The sequence below is a fragment of the Schistocerca piceifrons genome, chromosome 6 (genome assembly GCF_021461385.2).
Source record: "Schistocerca piceifrons isolate TAMUIC-IGC-003096 chromosome 6, iqSchPice1.1, whole genome shotgun sequence".
NCBI classification, from domain to species: domain Eukaryota; kingdom Metazoa; phylum Arthropoda; class Insecta; order Orthoptera; family Acrididae; genus Schistocerca; species Schistocerca piceifrons.
In genome coordinates, this window is record NC_060143.1 from 343,784,289 (window position 1) to 343,801,508 (window position 17,220).

The window sequence follows — 17,220 nt, forward strand, 5'->3', positions numbered from 1 at the left end:
TGAACGTTTTTTCAGTAATATCTCGTCAGTGCCACACTTTTGTTGAATCGGTAATTCTGCTGTACCTTATTCGTATCTGCTCGCGTTCGTGTGCCTTGAGGAAATTGTTTGGCAAGTCATTTGGCAGTTGTTCAGCTGAGCGTTCGGAGTTGAACAGCGAGTAGATGTGTACCTGTGGTCATCTTGCTTTTAACTGGCTTTATGCATATGTGTTGCAGTCGTTTTACTGTACGGTTGGGAGAAAGCTCTTGTCTATGTGAGGTTGGTGTCTTCTGTTTAAACAGCGCGACCGACGCATGTTACTGACTACAGAGTTTTGAGGAACTGTGTTGAGTAAGGACGGCTCCTGTGCGCTAGGTACATCCTGTTTAAAATTATTTTGCTGATCTTGTTACTTATTTGCTAACCGCTCGAGACTAATTGTTTTTCTACGTAGTATTTTGCTTTGGCAGATCTGTGTTGTAGGTTGTGATTTACCGTTGTGTAACTCGATTTTATTTATCTTTCAGTTCCTTCAACTGTATGTGTCATGATATTACTAATGGTGGAGTCTAATACATTCTAATACATTATTAGAAGAATTGCACCTGAAGGTGTACTCACAGGTTCCAAAATGGATCGTGTGATAAAATAAAACACGCGTAAATTTGTAAATGCATTGTGTAATATAATAAAACAGGTATAAATTTTTGAATGAAGGTGTTTTTATTCAGACTTTCCATGTGTGTATGCCGACTTAATAATTTGTTGCCACCAATAAAAGAACAAAATTCCATACTTGTCAGCCAAAAATTTGCAAGTTTGTGCGAGTTGAAATCATGGAGCGTCATGCGGCAACTCTGGTCCGCGCCTCCATGTGATCCTGACAAAGTATCAGTCCTCAAGTAATTTGGAACAGAGGAAGCTGGCCCAAGAGCAAGTAAGTGTTTGGAAAGCTTGGACACTGATCTTCGAGTTTTCCCTTTTTTTATTTAACAGGTTGTAATTTCTTCGTTTATAACCCTTAATGTGATTGTCTAAAAGCACCGAACGCTAAAAAAATTAACTTTTGTCACTTGATATAGAGCTCATAATTGTTATGTGTATGTACTTTGTAAACAATAAGTGAGCTACTTTTTCAAAAAGAATAAGAAAATAACAGGGTAGTACGTAATTCCAAGGCAAATAAATCATAATTCATTACATGAGTTTTTGTTACTGAACTACGTATCCCTTGTCATCTGTTATTCTAAACAATTACATCCCATCTTTATCAGTTGACAAAAACACAGAGAACTAAAAAAAGAAAAGCGGAAGTCTCGAACACTTCCTCCAATCAGAACACAATCAGGCCATCGGAAACAATATTATTTAATTATACTGATATAAAATAGATAGCTCGATGTACGAATGCATGCTTTCGCGGCGATATCCGTTAATTTTACTGCTCATGAGCTTTCGGCAGAGATCTCCTCTGCCATTAAAAGATAGCTCGATGTACGCAACTCATTAAGTCCAAAATGTACACCTTGCCTTCAGCCACTGAACGAACGTTATTTTCTGCGTTTCATAGCAACATTCAAGTACACTGAAGGTCTTCATAATCAGGATATAGTTCTTCTATGCGAACTGTAGGTGATTAACACAGTTTCATCGTCGATGAGGTTTTTGTGGCTCTTGGGCTGTCGAAGAAATACTTTTCACCGAACAGAATTCAGACACTGGTATTTACGACATAAAACTCCAAACTTACGTATCAACAGTTTAAAAAAATGTTGACAACCAAGCTGTTCAACAAAGAAGGAATGTCATTCCTCCTTTGTTGAACAGCTTGGTTGTTAACAATTTTTTAATCTGTTGACACGTAAGTTTGGAGTTTTATGTCATGAATACCAGCGTCTGAATTCTGTTCGGTGAAAAGTTTTTCTTCGACAGCCACAAAAACTGCCCTCCTGCAGCGAGAGTGGGTGCAAGCCACGTGTTTCATCACGAAAGGTGTGGATACGGAGCAATCACTCAGTTGGCTCTGTGTGCAGAGGATGAGGACAGCTCCTGATAACTGACTTTAAGAAAAACTTGGTGGCCAGGAGGTGCGTGGCAACGAATATTCAAACGGAGAAGCCCTTCCTAGTGTCGGTGCTACCGTTCATGCTGTCCTCCTAAAGCGTGCGAATGTCTGTGAAACCATCCATGACCGTTATACAGGGTGATTCAAAAAGAATACCACAACTTTAAAAATGTGTATTTAATGAAAGAAACATAATATAACCCTCTGTTATACATCATTACAAAGAGTATTTAAAAAGGTTTTTTTTTCACTCAAAAACAAGTTCAGAGATGTTCAATATGGCCCCCTCCAGACACACGAGCAATATCAACCCGATACTCCAACTCATTCCACACTCTCTGTAGCATATCAGGCGTAACAGTTTGGATAGCTGCTGTTATTTCTCGTTTCAAATCATCAATGGTGGCTGGGAGAGGTGGCCAAAACACCATATCCTTAACATACCCCCATAAGAAAAAATCGCAGGGGGTAAGATCAGGGGTTCTTGGAGGCCAGTGATGAAGTGCTCTGTCACGGGCTGCCTGGCGGCCGATCCATCGCCTCGGGTAGTTGACGTTCAGGTTTCATAACTAACCTTTTTCGTAGGACTCTCCATACAGTTGATTGTGGAATTTGCAGCTCTCTGCTAGCTCTCCGAGTCGATTTTCCTGGGCTGCGAACAAATGCTTGCTGGATGCGTGCTACATTTTCATCACTCGTTCTCGGCCGTCCAGAACTTTTCCCTTTGCACAAACACCCATTCTCTGTAAACTGTTTATACCAACGTTTAATACACCACCTATCAGGAGGTTTAACACCATACTTCGTTCGAAATGCACGCTGAACAACTGTCGTCGATTCACTTCTGCCGTACTCAATAACACAAAAAGCTTTCTGTTGAGCGGTCGCCATCTTAGCATCAACTGACGCTGACGCCTAGTCAACAGCGCCTCAAGCGAACAAATGTACAACTAAATGAAACTTTATAGCTCCCTTAATTCGCCGACAGATAGTGCTTAGCTCTGCCTTTTGTCGTTGCAGAGTTTTAAATTCCTGAAGTTGTGGTATTCTTTTTGAATCACCCTGTACCTTCGCCCTTTTGTCACATCCGAGACCTTCTGCCTCACGATGTGTGGTTGAGGGTACGTTGTGTACTACTGCCAACTGCCTTATTTCCTGTTCAAGTCCCTGATGGTTCGCAGCAAAAACGATTACTAGTAAGCCTTTGTGTGAGTGAAATCGAATCGCTCCAATTTTTTCTTCGTGGTATTTTCTTGAGAAGTGGGTAAGAGGAAGTAAGATACTGATTGATTCTTTTAGAAACGCGCGCTCTCGAAATTTTAAAGCAAACATTGGTGCAGGACTCCCATCTCGTGTCGTCTGCCACTAGAGTTGACTGAGGGTCTCTGTGGCGCTTTCGCGCTTACTGAATCAACCTGTAACAAGACAGGCTGCTGATTTTTGCAGCTTCTCTATTTCCTCTATCAATCCTGTGTGGTACGGGTGCCAGACTGATGAGCAATATTCAAGAATTGGACGAACGAGTATTTAGACTGACGAGCAGTATTCAAGTGCTGGTCGAACGGGTGTTTGGTAAGCTATCACCTTTGTAGATGAACTGCATTTCCTGAGAATTCTTCGAAAGGCTCAGTCTTATTCACTTGGTCATTTATATTATATTCCAGGGGTGGGCACTTTCGTAACTTTTAGGGCCGCAAACCTACGGAGCTGTTTTGAAGCCGCATTTCTTAGGGATTAATAACATCAATGAAGAAACACTATTTTAAAAACAACTTTATTGAACTATTTTATTAATCAGAAAGAAATTGGAAACTATAGATTTGCGATGAGCTTTTTCGAGTGTTTGCTTTTGCTGTGAGTTGTTTGAAATCTGGCTGTGCGCAGTCCTCTCTAGTACACTTAAATGTTCATCAGATAGAAGAGATCGATATTTAGATTTGACGAACTTGAGTGTTTATAACAATCCTTCACATATATATGTGATTTCAAAAATAGAAATGAATCTCTTGGTACACACTTTTGTTGGTGGATATTTTTCTTCTGGAACCTTCTTCCAGAATTCAATAGTTCAACAAGCGGTACGTTTCAGACCCTTTAGCCCTCAATCCCCTTGAAGTTCCAGTAGCTCCAACAGCACAGCTGCTGAAATATTCATAACCGGCGATAAAATGAAGCAGTCATCTTCCACAACATCAACAAGGAAAGGATTTCCACGAATGAAAATTAAAGTTTAAGAGCCCTCAAAAAACATGGAAATCATTTCTTCAGTAAAGGCAAACATACTACATAAATAATCTTGTATTTGTACCTGGACTAAAGGAGGGCTTTCAGTAATTTTCTTCAAGCATTTGAAATGAGAAAATGTTTTAGTTTCAAGATTTTTGAGAAAGAGTCTTACTTTGTTATGAAAGATGAATGTAGACTGCACTAAATCAGAAATAAGTTTATGTGTTCCTTGTAATGACGTGTTTAGTGTTTGTAAATGCTGAACAATTGTGGCTCATCAAGGTGAGGGAAAGATTTATCATTCTCTTGCAGAAATTACTTGATTGGATCCAGTAATTTGAAAAATTTTCCTAGAATATTACCTTCTGATGGCCATGTCGCTAAACAATGCCAACATACATCATCAGGAAGGTCGTCATTGCTGATTTCTTCTGTGAAGGATTTGAACTGTCGATGTGTTCTGGCATTTGAGCGAATGTAGCTCAAAGTTTTTAGCATTACATACATAGCATATGGATACTATTGCTGAAAGAAGAAGCAGAGACTGCTGGCCTCAAGATAAATACAGGCAAAACAAAGGAAATGAGAGTAAATTCAGGTAACATGGAGGTGCCCCTGTTAATAGGTGAGCAGTGAGTGGAGACTGTCAACTCATTCCTGTACCTGGGTAGTATAGTGGCGGAAGATGGTGGAGCTGGAGATGACGTGAAAAACCGCATTAAAAAGGCAAATGCTGCCTTCATACAATTGTATCCAATATGGAAAAATAGAAATATCACACACAAAACAAAAATCCGTATTTTTAATACAAATGTGAAGGCTGTCCTTCTGTACGCCAGTGAAAGCTGGAAAATGGATAAAAAGATAACAACCCAGTTACAAAGCTTCATAAATAGATGTCTTCGACGCGTCATGAATATCTGGTGGCCAGAAAAAATATGTAATGAGGAGCTCTGGCGAATAACAAACCAGATACCTATAGAAGACCTGAAACGAGAGAGAAAGTGGGGCTGGTTGGGGCACACCTTGAGAAAACCTGATGGAGCCATCGAGAAAAAAGCATTGGAATGGAATCCCCAGGGAACAAGGAGGAGAGGAAGACCAAGGGGCACATGGAAGAGGACAGTGGAAGGGGAAGCAAAAACAGTTGGCAAGACCTGGGCAGAACTGAGGGAAATGGCCAAATACAGAGACGGATGGCGAGTTCTCCTGGATGCCCTATGCCCCCATAGGGACCAAAGGAATTAAATCTAAGTCTAAGTATGGATACTGAAAATATTTATATGTTAAATGTTCTCTGTGAATAGTACGGTGGACAGGTAGAATTTCAAGGTATGCAGTGTCGGCATTTAAAAGCCCCACAAGGCCTTAGTTTTTATCTGTCATAGACGGCTTTACATGCATAGATAGCAATACTGGCGATGTTTGCATTAGGCACTGGATATTTCACTAAGTCACCATCCAGCGCTTCTTTAATGTCACAACCGCCAGTACTAGTCTTCAGTGCAACAAGATCTAATAACTCTTCTGCCATCTCCATGTCATTTGACACATATCTTACAAATATGGCAAGTCGCACTCGCCCCCCGTTAGCTGAGTGGTGCCGGAACGGTAACTCAGCGTGTTCGGCGAGAGGGTTAGCTGACCTCTGTAATAAAAAAACTGAGTTAATGGATCAATGACGAACTTCAACGGGCGTCAGGTGACGTCCGCCACGAACAATTGAAACGAACAATAACGAACAAAATGAGATTAAAAAAAAAAAGTGGTCAGCGCGGCGGAATGCCACGCCGAGGGGCCCGGGTTCGATTCCCGGCTGGGGCAGGAGATTTTCTCCGCTCAGGAACCGGGTGTTGTGTTGTCCTCATCATCATTTCATCCCTATCTCCGACGTGCAAGTGCCCAATGCGGCATCGAATGCAATAAGTACTTGCCCTCGGCGGCCGAACTTCCCTGAATGTGGGAGTCCTGGTCCACAATGCTGTACGCTCATTTCCATATCCATGGAAAGTCGTGGTCTATTTTGGATATCTGCAGACTCATCCAAAGCCAGAGTCAATGCTGAGCAGTCACTTGCATTTTTTTGCAAGTTACTTACCATATTGTCACTAGTTGCAGAACCTGGCCTCTCTGTAGCATATCTAGAAGCAGGTATTTGGTCAACCAGTTTTTGTAGTTTCTATTTTCGAGGTGTAAAAATGTGTGTGAAATCTTATGGGACTTAACTGCTAAGGTCATCAGTTCCTACGCTTACACACTACTTAAACTAAATTATCCTAAGGACAAAAGCACACACCCATGCCCGAGGGCGGACTCGAACCTCTGCCTGGACCAGCCGTACAGTCCATGACTGCAGCGCCTTTAGACCGATCGGCTAATCCCGCGCGGCTTCGAGTTGTAAACTAGGAACAACTTGTGCAATATTGACCTTTAAAAACTTCCCCGCTGTGTAAGGTTTCTTTGATTTTGCAGTATAAAAAGCCAATTTGTAGCCAGTTTAGGTTGTTAAATATGCTTCTCTAGTAAGCGTAGTCATAATACTGCTCTACTCTTGAAAAGTTTCCTTTAGTGACGAAAATTTAGCTTTTCTTAAATGAGGACCGACAGGAAAGTCTTTCCAGAAGCACTGTGGCTAACGTCATGATGGCCTTTGAAATTACTGGCCTTGTATTGTGCCTTTATAATTTGACACAAAAGACGCTTTGGCTTAGCTTCCCGCTCTACAAGAAGGAATTGCAAGTGTCAGTCGTGATCAGACCATCAGACCAGATGCAGTGGGTGCACTATGGTGGAGCTAAGTGAATTTGAATGTGGGAAAATTGTTGGTTGTCGTATGGTGGGCGCTTCCGTAGCCGAGGTATCTGGTGATTCAACAGGTAGCGTATCGAAGATTTACACCACACACAGGGTCCGCCCCGGTAGCTGAGTGGTCAGCGTGACAGACTGTCAATCCTAAGGGCCCGGGTTCGATTCCCGGCTGGGTCGGAAATTTTCTCCGCTCAGGGACTGGGTGTTGTGTTGTCCTAATCATCATCATTTCATCCCCATCGACACGCAGGTCGCCGAAGTGGCGTCAAATCGAAAGACCTGCACCAGGCGAACGGTCTACCCGACGGGAGGCCCTAGCCACACGACATTTCCATACCACACACAGGGAGAGCAGGGCAACATCATCCGCTGAGTCTCCACGCTGACAAGAATATGTATTGATGGATAGTGACGAACGATCATTGAAGAGGATTGCGACGAAAATTGAGGGGACGACAGCTGCAGTCACTGCAGAACCGCGCGTCGCACTTGCGAACCGTGCCAGCACCAAAACAACACGAACGGAGCTTTGTATGCTGGGAACTGAAGCGCTAGCTGGAATTTCAAAACCGCACATCAGCGTTGCAAATACCATTAACAGGAAAACGTGGTGCCGAATCCATAAAACTTGGACAGTAGAGCAATGGAAGAAAGTAATTTGGTCGGATGAGTTTTGTTTCACACGATTTCCATCTTTTGGCTGAATTTACGTCCCAAGAGTGAATACGGCAGGGTTCGGTGACAGTTTGGTGAAACTCCGTTTCTATTTCTATCCGCGGCAGCGCTACGATCGCAGTTCCGAGAATGCGCGGCAGTTACTCTGACTCAAGGAGAAGACATGTACGTCATTTTCAGATCGCTACTGCCGACGTGTGCTTTGTAGTGCTTGTTTATAATGTCAGCCGTAATTGAAAATGCCGCCGCGTGTGTAATCAGATCGGTGGTTCGTTTTCTTAATGCAAAGAAAGTTACACCAAAGGAAATTCATCGGCATATCTGCGAGGTTTACGAACAAAATGCTGTGAGTGATTCAATGGTTAGAAGATGGGTCAGACTGTTCAATGAAGGACGTGACCAAGTGCACGATGAAGAACACGGCGAATGTGACCAAACAACTCTTACGGGAATTTCACTGGGTCGCCTTTGATCATTCTCCGTACAGCCCGGACCTCGCTCCTAGCGACATTCATCTCTTCTTACACCTAAAATCTGTTCTTGGTGGTCAACACTTCAACGATGATGACGACTAAAAGAACATGTTATCACACAGTTGAATACACAGGCGGCAACCTTCTATGAAGAAGGCATACAAAAATTTGTGCCACGCTATGACAAGTGCCTACAGAATTTGGGAAGCTATGTAGAAAAGTAGTTTAACAGTTGTAATGTTTGTACAATCAATATTTTGACTGTATCCCGTACACGTTTGTTTTATATAACTAAACGGAACTTACTTTGTGGACGACCCTCGTATATCGTGGTATTCCATGGGTCCCATGCTTAGCCTGCAACGTCGCTTTACTGCCAAGGTTTATGTGACAATCCCAATGGTGCACTGGTTGTTTCCAAATGGTGATGCTATGTTCCAGGAGGACAGGACCCCTGATCACTAATTCTGTGAGTGCGAGGACACACTGACACGTCTCTCCTGGCCAACACAGGCGTCAAATCACAACATTTTTAGCATTTTTCGTCTAGTTTGGAGAGAAGGGTGCGTGATCGCTATCCACTTCCATCGTCGTTACCAAAGTCTTTTTTTTTGGGGGGGGGGGGGGGGCGTTCCATATTTTCGTCCTTCCCCCGGAGGCCTAGCATCTGTTCGATGACTCTTCTTGAAAACGGGAATGACCTGAGCTTTTTTCCAATTATTGGGAACGCGCCGCCCCTGCAGCGGCATATGGTACACTGCTGCTAGAAAAGGAGCAAATGCTTTGGCATACTCTATGTAGAATCGTATTGCTGTCCCATCAGGTCCACTAGCCTCTCATCTGTTGAGTGATTTCAGTTGTTACTCTGTCTCGCGGTTACTTATTCCGATGTCTGTCCGCCCCCGATAGCTGAATGGTCAGCGTGAAGGATTGTCAATCCTCTCGGCACGCGTTCGATTCCCGGCTGGGTCGGAGAATTTTCTCCGCCCAGGCACTGGGTGTTGTGCTGTCCTCATCATCATCCTCATCGACTGCAGGTCGCCTAAGAGGCGTCAAATTGAAAGACCGGCAGCCGGCGAACGGCCTGCCTAGCGGGGGGCCCTAGCCATACGATTAAATAAACAAATAAACTCCGGTATCAATCACTTTGACGATAGTGCGACGATCTAGGGGAGCAAATACAGTCCGATCTCCTTAACTGAACTGATTTTGGAAAAAGACGTTTAGTACAGGGTGTTTATGATTAAAGTTCCAGTTTCAAAACGCTATAAAAAATGTACCGCTGCTCAGAATGACGTCGAATTTGAACGGGATATTATCGAAGAAGCGGGAAACGATATGGAAACAAAAAATGTTTAGCCGAAAATTTTCCCACTATATGGCGCTGTAAGCGTCATAACCTAAGTTGGTTGGGCTACAAATGAATTACACATTAAACCAACCGTACTGTTTGGCATTCAACTGTTGTGGCCCTGTTGTTTAGGCAAGTCTATCCACCACTGGAAGGTCCTACCACATCGGAGGGGAAAAATCGATTTTTAACTGTCCTGATCCTAAAAACTGCATGAAAAGCAACAGTGAAATCAGCTTTTAGCTGTCGCTAAACTGGCGTAAAGACATCTTCATTGTGCTGCCCACCGTTTTCTGACGCTAGTTGAAATCTAGAATAGGTATTTCCCACAACAGATGGCAGTGTATCAGGGGCCACACTCAGAACGCATTGCGCAATGCGTGCCTTCGATCCAGCTACGTAACTGGAGCACTGAGTAGAGCGTCTTTCAGAAAATCCCACAGCCGGAAGTCACACGCATTACTATCAAGTTATACGAACGGCCAGACTGTAGGGAAATGACGGCTGATAATTCTAGCATTTCCAAAATGCCTCTGCAGCAGCTGCTTCACTGGCTGTGCAATGTGTGAAGGACCTCCATTTTGTGTAAAAATGATCTTATCCATCTTCCAAGCTGTAGAAGTCTCCAAAAGATTATCCTGCGCAAAAGACTCTCATAGCATTTCTCAGGAAGGTACGGGTAACAGGAGTGGATTTTCCGTTGCCCTTATTCTGAATGTATTGACATGTCCTTCGAAATGGGCTTCGTCTGTTCACAGAATGTTCCATGGCCATCCGTTGTCCACTTCCATACGAACAAAAAATTCTAGAACAAACGTTTGTCTTACTGGCAGATCAGCTTGAAGCAACTACTGAATATCAGTAATTTTGCCTGGAGAGCAATGCAGGATGTTTAGTAGAAATTTATGGACCATGTTCACAGGCATGTCTAACGTTTGGGCTGTTCCTCGTGCACTGCATGTTTGCACAAAACCGCTCGAACCCTCCTGCACTGCTCTGACCATATCTTCTGCTAATGTTGGATCAGCTGTTTTCCTCCCTCTGGCACACTACAGTTAAAAAAACCTGTCTTTTCGAGTTTCACAATCATTTTCTCCAGACACTTGACAGTTATCGAGTCAACATATTTTTTCATACAATTGAGTTTCTGGAACTTTCGCAGAGCTTCTGGCGCACAGTTGTCATTCTTGTAAAAGTACTTTACCACAAACACGCGATTGTGCGTTGAGACAGTCTCAGTCGCAAACTGAGGAACAGTCGTCACCCAACGTCTTTTGTTTTGGATATTCTGCCACTTACAGTGCCTTCTAGTTGTAAAATTTCTGCTATATTTTTATTTATTTATTTTTATAGAATACTGTACGTGGAACTTTAACTATAATCACCCTGTATTTCGACCGTCTCTGTCTTATTCTCATCTAGTAGAGCTGCCATCAGTGGCACAAGTGACAGTTGAATGTAGTGCTAGAGGACGCATAGTGTTCCAGAACACGCAATTAGCTGTATGTTTTTAGAGATGGGATTCCACAACATATAGTACGTCATACTTTCTGCAAGTTACGTTCATGGAGAGCTGAGCGACGTCATGTGAGTTCTATTTTCTAAGTAACATCTTGAAATTCGATTGAAAACAATAAGATCTAGATTAACCTACATAATTGTTCAAATGAAATAACATAATTTCAGAGTTTTTACTGGTCTCATACATAACTGTGTTAAATTACTCTGTTGCATGACACGGAGCGAGAGCAGAAGAGAGCAAATCGTATACTTGCTTTGTAACAGGTCGGGTTAGCATCGGTTGCAGAAAATTGTACCAACCGGCGGCCAGCCCACAGAAGAAAAACTCCCTGGACTCGTCTATGTCGTTGATATTTAGCTGCTGTATGTTGTTAAAGAAGAAGGAACGGTGTTTAACGACAAGAAGTTCTCTCATCCTATTTTCTTAATTCTACGAGGGCCTAAGAAGAACGCATGATGATAAGTGGAGTGAGTAGGTCAAAAATATAACTAGAAAAAAAGCTTACAGAAAAATTATCTATAAACAGTGACTAGTCCGAACCAACCTACCGAATAAGTGACGAGATTCTGCACCTACCCCCGCTGCATTTACCTGCTTATTGCTACTGCACTGTAGCAGGACCTGAAGGTAAACTAAAAGCGTAACACTACAAGCGTGAAAATCGTACGTGCTTACTGATTTTCTAAGGATCTCATGGGTTACCATGGCAGTTTAACGAACCTAATCGTGCCGTCAACGACGGGGTATTTAACGAATATGTACGAGGGTTGACTGAAAAGTAGTGCCTCCACGTTCGTAACTCTTCAACAGTTGGCAGCATTGGTCTGCGGCAGTTACTGGCTTTGTTCCGTAGCCTCAACAGCTCCAGTTGGCGGGAAGCCTTAGTATTGAACGGTTGTGGTGTTACAGTGTAAAATATGGAACACTGCGCAGACGGTCGGTCAATGCGATTTAAGTAAAGGGGAAACATAGAATTCTTGGCAGCAGAAGGTGTCACCCCAAAAGAGACTCATCAGAGAATGAAAGCAGTTTACGGTGATTGTGTTGATATGAGTACTGTGCATCGCTGGGCGAGTAAGTTTAAAGATGTTGAAGTGGGAACATCTGACATGTGTGACAAACAAAGGGTTGGATGTCCTGTGACAGCAACCACCGAATTTCACAAGAAAAATATTGACAGATTGATTCAGGACGATCGTCGTATCACTCAGAGAGAAATTTCAAGCACAATCGGCATTTCACAAGAACGTGTGGGTCACATTATTGCTTTGCTTGGCCATCGGAAGATCTGTGCACAATGGGTACCCCGGATGCTGACTCCTGAAATGAAAGCGCACAGACTTGAAATTTGCAAGGAACTCCTCTCGCGTTACGAGAGTGAAGGTGACGCCTTTCTCTACTCAATTGTGACAGGAGACAGGAGACGAAACGTGGGTACACCATTACGACCCGGAGACGAAGCGTCAGACTATGGAATATCGACACAAAGACTCGACACAGAAAAGAAACTCAAGACGCAGGCCTCAGCTGGAATAATCATGACCATAGTGTTCTGGTGCGCAGATGGTGTTATCTATGTTGATTTCCTTGATCGTGGAACAACAATAAATTCAGCGCGTTACATCACAACGCTGCGCACTCTGAAACGATGGCTAACAAGGATCCGAAAGGAAATGTTTTCCTGCAGCGTGACAATGCCAAACCACACTCTTCACCTGCCACCACAGCAGAACTACAGACACTGAATCTCACCACCGTGTACGGCATCCTCCATACAGTCCAGATTTAGCACTGTCTGACTTCCATCTGTTCCTGATAGTGAAAGACGATCTGTGGGGACATCATTATGCTTCCGATGAAGATGTTGAGCGAACTGTGAGATTGTCGTTGGGGAAACAGTGTGTCGACATCTTCCGTGACAGCTTCAGAAAACTTGTTCATCGTTGGCAGAAATGTATCGACTTGGCTGGTGATTATATGGAAAAGTGAATATTAGTAATTAAAAATCACATTCTAAGGATTATTTCTGCGTCTGATTTATTAAAATATTCCCATCCAAACCCAATTAACGAAGGTGGAGGTATTACGTTTCATTCAACCCTCGTATGAGATAGCCCATAACTACCCTATATCCGCTACTCCTTTCGTAATTATATCTTATCTTATCTTGTTTCCGGTTGCTCGCGCCTGTTAGTCTACGTAGCCCTTCTACAACCTTGGCTGTCTATCGTGACGTATAATGTAGGATTCTCTACTACAAACTAAAGTTTTAACACTGTTTCAGAATAAAATGAACTCTCTTAGTAATGTTAATCGCATTTGTACTTGTCTGAATATTAATTACGCTGTCGTACTTCTTTCGGAGTGTTTAGTGAGTTAACTAACAGGGAGTTGTACCGAGAAATAAATTACAGGCGTAACTTCACGGTTGCCTGTAATTATCGTTCTGTTAACTCATGTTTCACACTTAAATACAGTGACAGCATTCAGCAATCAGCCAGTAACCAATACTAATTCACCTTCAGAGTTTTCCTCCTGAAAATCAATTATTCTACTTGCTAATAACGGGCGCCCTGTCTTGAAGCGACGGATTTGAAAGTAAGTCTGTTCATTCAACTTAGAACGGTCAATGAAGTTATAATTCCTAAAATGTAATTATTACTTTCTGTACCAGAATGAAACTACTTAGATATTTAATAACTTCCTTTCTAAACGTAGCTTTACGGTGTTTGGAAAACAAAAATAAATTTATCAGTTGCCATTAGGCTGAAGTTACTTTAATCTTGATACTTTTAATAAAAGAATTTAAACAGATGAAATTTAACTAAGTACAGCAACAATGCGACCCATCAAAGTTGTGTGTCCCCACACCAACAAGACGTTGACTGCTCTTACTTTCACCCAAAATAAAGAGTAATTCCAATGGGTGAAGTAATGTAATGATAGACACTTGAAATGAGAAGGTAAACTGGTTTAGATTGGCTGTCAATGGACTGAACCAAAATCACTTTTCTACACAATGTGTTAACACTGTCTGACTTTCCTGTACACGAATAACGAAATAATTTGCCTGTAGCTTGCCTTGGCGGAAGCAGTGAAGTTGAGAGGATGGTGCAGAAGTATTTCCGTGAATTCCTCACGTCTCTTATTAATTAGATAGCCCAGACTCCAAAATGTCTACCTTTGAGATATATTCTTTAAGTAAGGTGGCGTAATTCTTGCAGTGCCCTATTTTAGACAGGAAAAGTCTTGCACCCAGGATCACTATTTGCATGAGATGATTTATTAATCCAGAAGTGCTAATTACTGCCTTCTTCCATAATTTATGATACCTTAGCACAAATATTTAATGACTTGCTGAGCACACTAAAACATGATCTCAATCTAACACTGCTCGCACGCTTCTCTGCATCATTCCGTCTGTCTGCGATATACTTTGTTCTACCTAAAAAATGTTCACAAAAGTGGAAAACGATTAGGCGCTCGTGTCCGCTCTTTCTCGACGGTATCCACTGGGTCTGCCAACTACACATATTCCATCATAGAAGAAGTGTTCAGAAAACGACAGGTGCGCCGTTAAGGCTCTAGCTCCAACGTCTGAAGTTTGGAGAAGGCATTTTTTTTAATCAGTGTGTGTGACCGTGCTTGGTTTTCTTCCTACCAGAGTGTAACCGAAGGCTAAATCTCGAATTAAAATCAATTTCAATTTGTAGTTAATTAATTCGTTCGTCGAGAGAGATTAAACTGGCGAAGCATTGCTTTTTTTTTATCCCCGTAAAATTACTGATTTTGCCGATAAAAGTCAAAGACGCTGTTCATTCCTGCAGCTTGTTTCGAATTTAATAATCTCAGACTGAGATGTCAATCTTCGATAAACTCACATCATGGAACTTAATTTTATTCTGCCGTAAAAAAATCATCAACTCACTAAGCAAACTGCCTTGAAATCGTCGGTCACAATGAACACTGCTTCACAGTATCATTACATGCACATTTAGAAGTACATTTCGTCGTTATCTTGCATTAAAATACAATTACGTTCCCTGAACACTCAGCAATCCACCGACTGGCAAACTGGACGTGTATTCGTATTTTGGCCAACCGACCGACCAACTTCCCTTGTAGGGTGGTCGGTCGGTTGGGTACTATCAGTCTGACGCCCCCACACCCTCCTTTCCACCATAATTCATCAAGCAAATTGTGTAACGCCAACCGCCCGACAACAGGTCGTCTCTGGTCATTGCGCACGGGGTTAAATCCTGTGTGTGTGCGTGTGTGTGTGTGTGTGTGTGTGTGTGTGTGTGTGTGTGTGTTTGAATACCGAAGGGACCAAACTGCTGAAGCCATCGGTCCCTAGACTTACACACTACTTAAACTATCTTAAGCTAAGAACAACACGCACATCCATGCCCAAGGGAGGACTCGAACCTCCTGCGGGAGAGGCCGAGCAAGTTAAATCCTGTTTCTAATATGCATGACAGAGTGCAAGAAAGACGAAGCTTCAATGACAGAGCCGGCCGGTGTGGCCGAGCGGCTCTAGCCTCTTCAGTCTGGAACCGCGCGACCGCTACAGTCGCAGGTTCGAATCCTGCCTCGGGCATGGGTGTGTGTGATGTCCTTAGGTTAGTTAGGTTTAAGTAGTTCTAAGTTGTAGGGGACTGATGACCTCAGATGTTAAGTCCCATAGTGCTCATAGCCACTTTTTTCAACGACAGAGTTTCTGGAGAGACTAGACTACACAATCGTTCATCAGTTGGACTATTCAGAGGTGTGTGCCCGCTCGGTTCCTCGCCGCCTAACAGAAGGCCATCAAGGGCAGCGGCGGATAATATGTGCGGAATTGCTTGCGTTCTACGAGGCTGACAGTGGCAATTTTTTTGTCGAACGTCGTCACAGGCGATGATACACGGCTTCATCACTTCGAACCGGAAATAGAACAACAATCCATGAAGTGGCTTCACACCACCTCTCCTCCGACGAAAAAGTTCAAAACCACAATCTCGTGAAGTTATAACGACAGTCTTCCTAAGATTAAGCGGGAAGCAGTACATGGATGATGGAAAGGAAAGGATGCAGCAGGACGTTGTCTCCGACGTTTGCCAGTAAGGAGGCGTAAGGCCGTTGCATTTAACGGAGATTATTTAGGAAAATGGGTTTTGTAGCCAAAAGAGTGTGGAACAATATGAATGTATTGGGATCCTGAATACAACCAGACTGCATTCAGAGAAACAATGAGCTGCAGTACTTCCTGAACGCCCCTCGTAACACTTCTTGGGCACCTCCACTCCAAAAGGACGGATCGTGGCGATTGTGCGGGGATTACTGGGCACTAAACGCTGGTATATTTCCAGATTCGTTCTCCGTACCTCTCGCAACTGACTTTAACTACAGCATCGCTCCAGCTCAGGTATTTGGTGTAGTTCATTGTGAAAAGGTAGATTTACAAAATCCGGCAGCACAAGCAGACGTGTAGAGAATCGCTGTAACAACACCTTCAGCTTCATGCCGTTTGAGTTGCAAAATTGTGCAAACGTGGAAACGCTTTATGCATGACGTGCTGCATGGTTTGACATTTGTACACTACTGGCCATTAAAATTGCTACACCACGAAGGTGACGTGCAACAGACGCGAAATTTAACCGACAGGAAGAAGATTCTGTGATATGCAAATGATTAGCTTTTCAGAGCATTCACACAAGGTTGGCGCCGGTGGCGACACCTACAACGTGCTGAATTGAGGAAAGTTTCCGACCGATTTATCATACACAAAGAGCAGTTGACCGGCGTTGCCTGGTGCCTCGTGTAAGGAGGAGAAATGCGTACCATCACGTTTCCGACTTTCATAAAGATCGAATTGTAGCCTATCGCGATTGCGGTTTATCGTATCGCGACATTGCTGCTCGCGTTGGTCGAGATCCAATGACTGTAAGCAGAATATGGAATCGGTGGATTCAGGAGGGTAATACGGAACGCAGTGCTGGATCCCAACGGCGTCGTATCACTAGCAGTCGAGATGACAGGCATCTTATCCGCATGGCTGTAACGGATCGTGCAGCCACGTCTCGATCCCTGAGTCCACAGATGGGGACGTTTGCAGGACAACAACCATCTACACAAA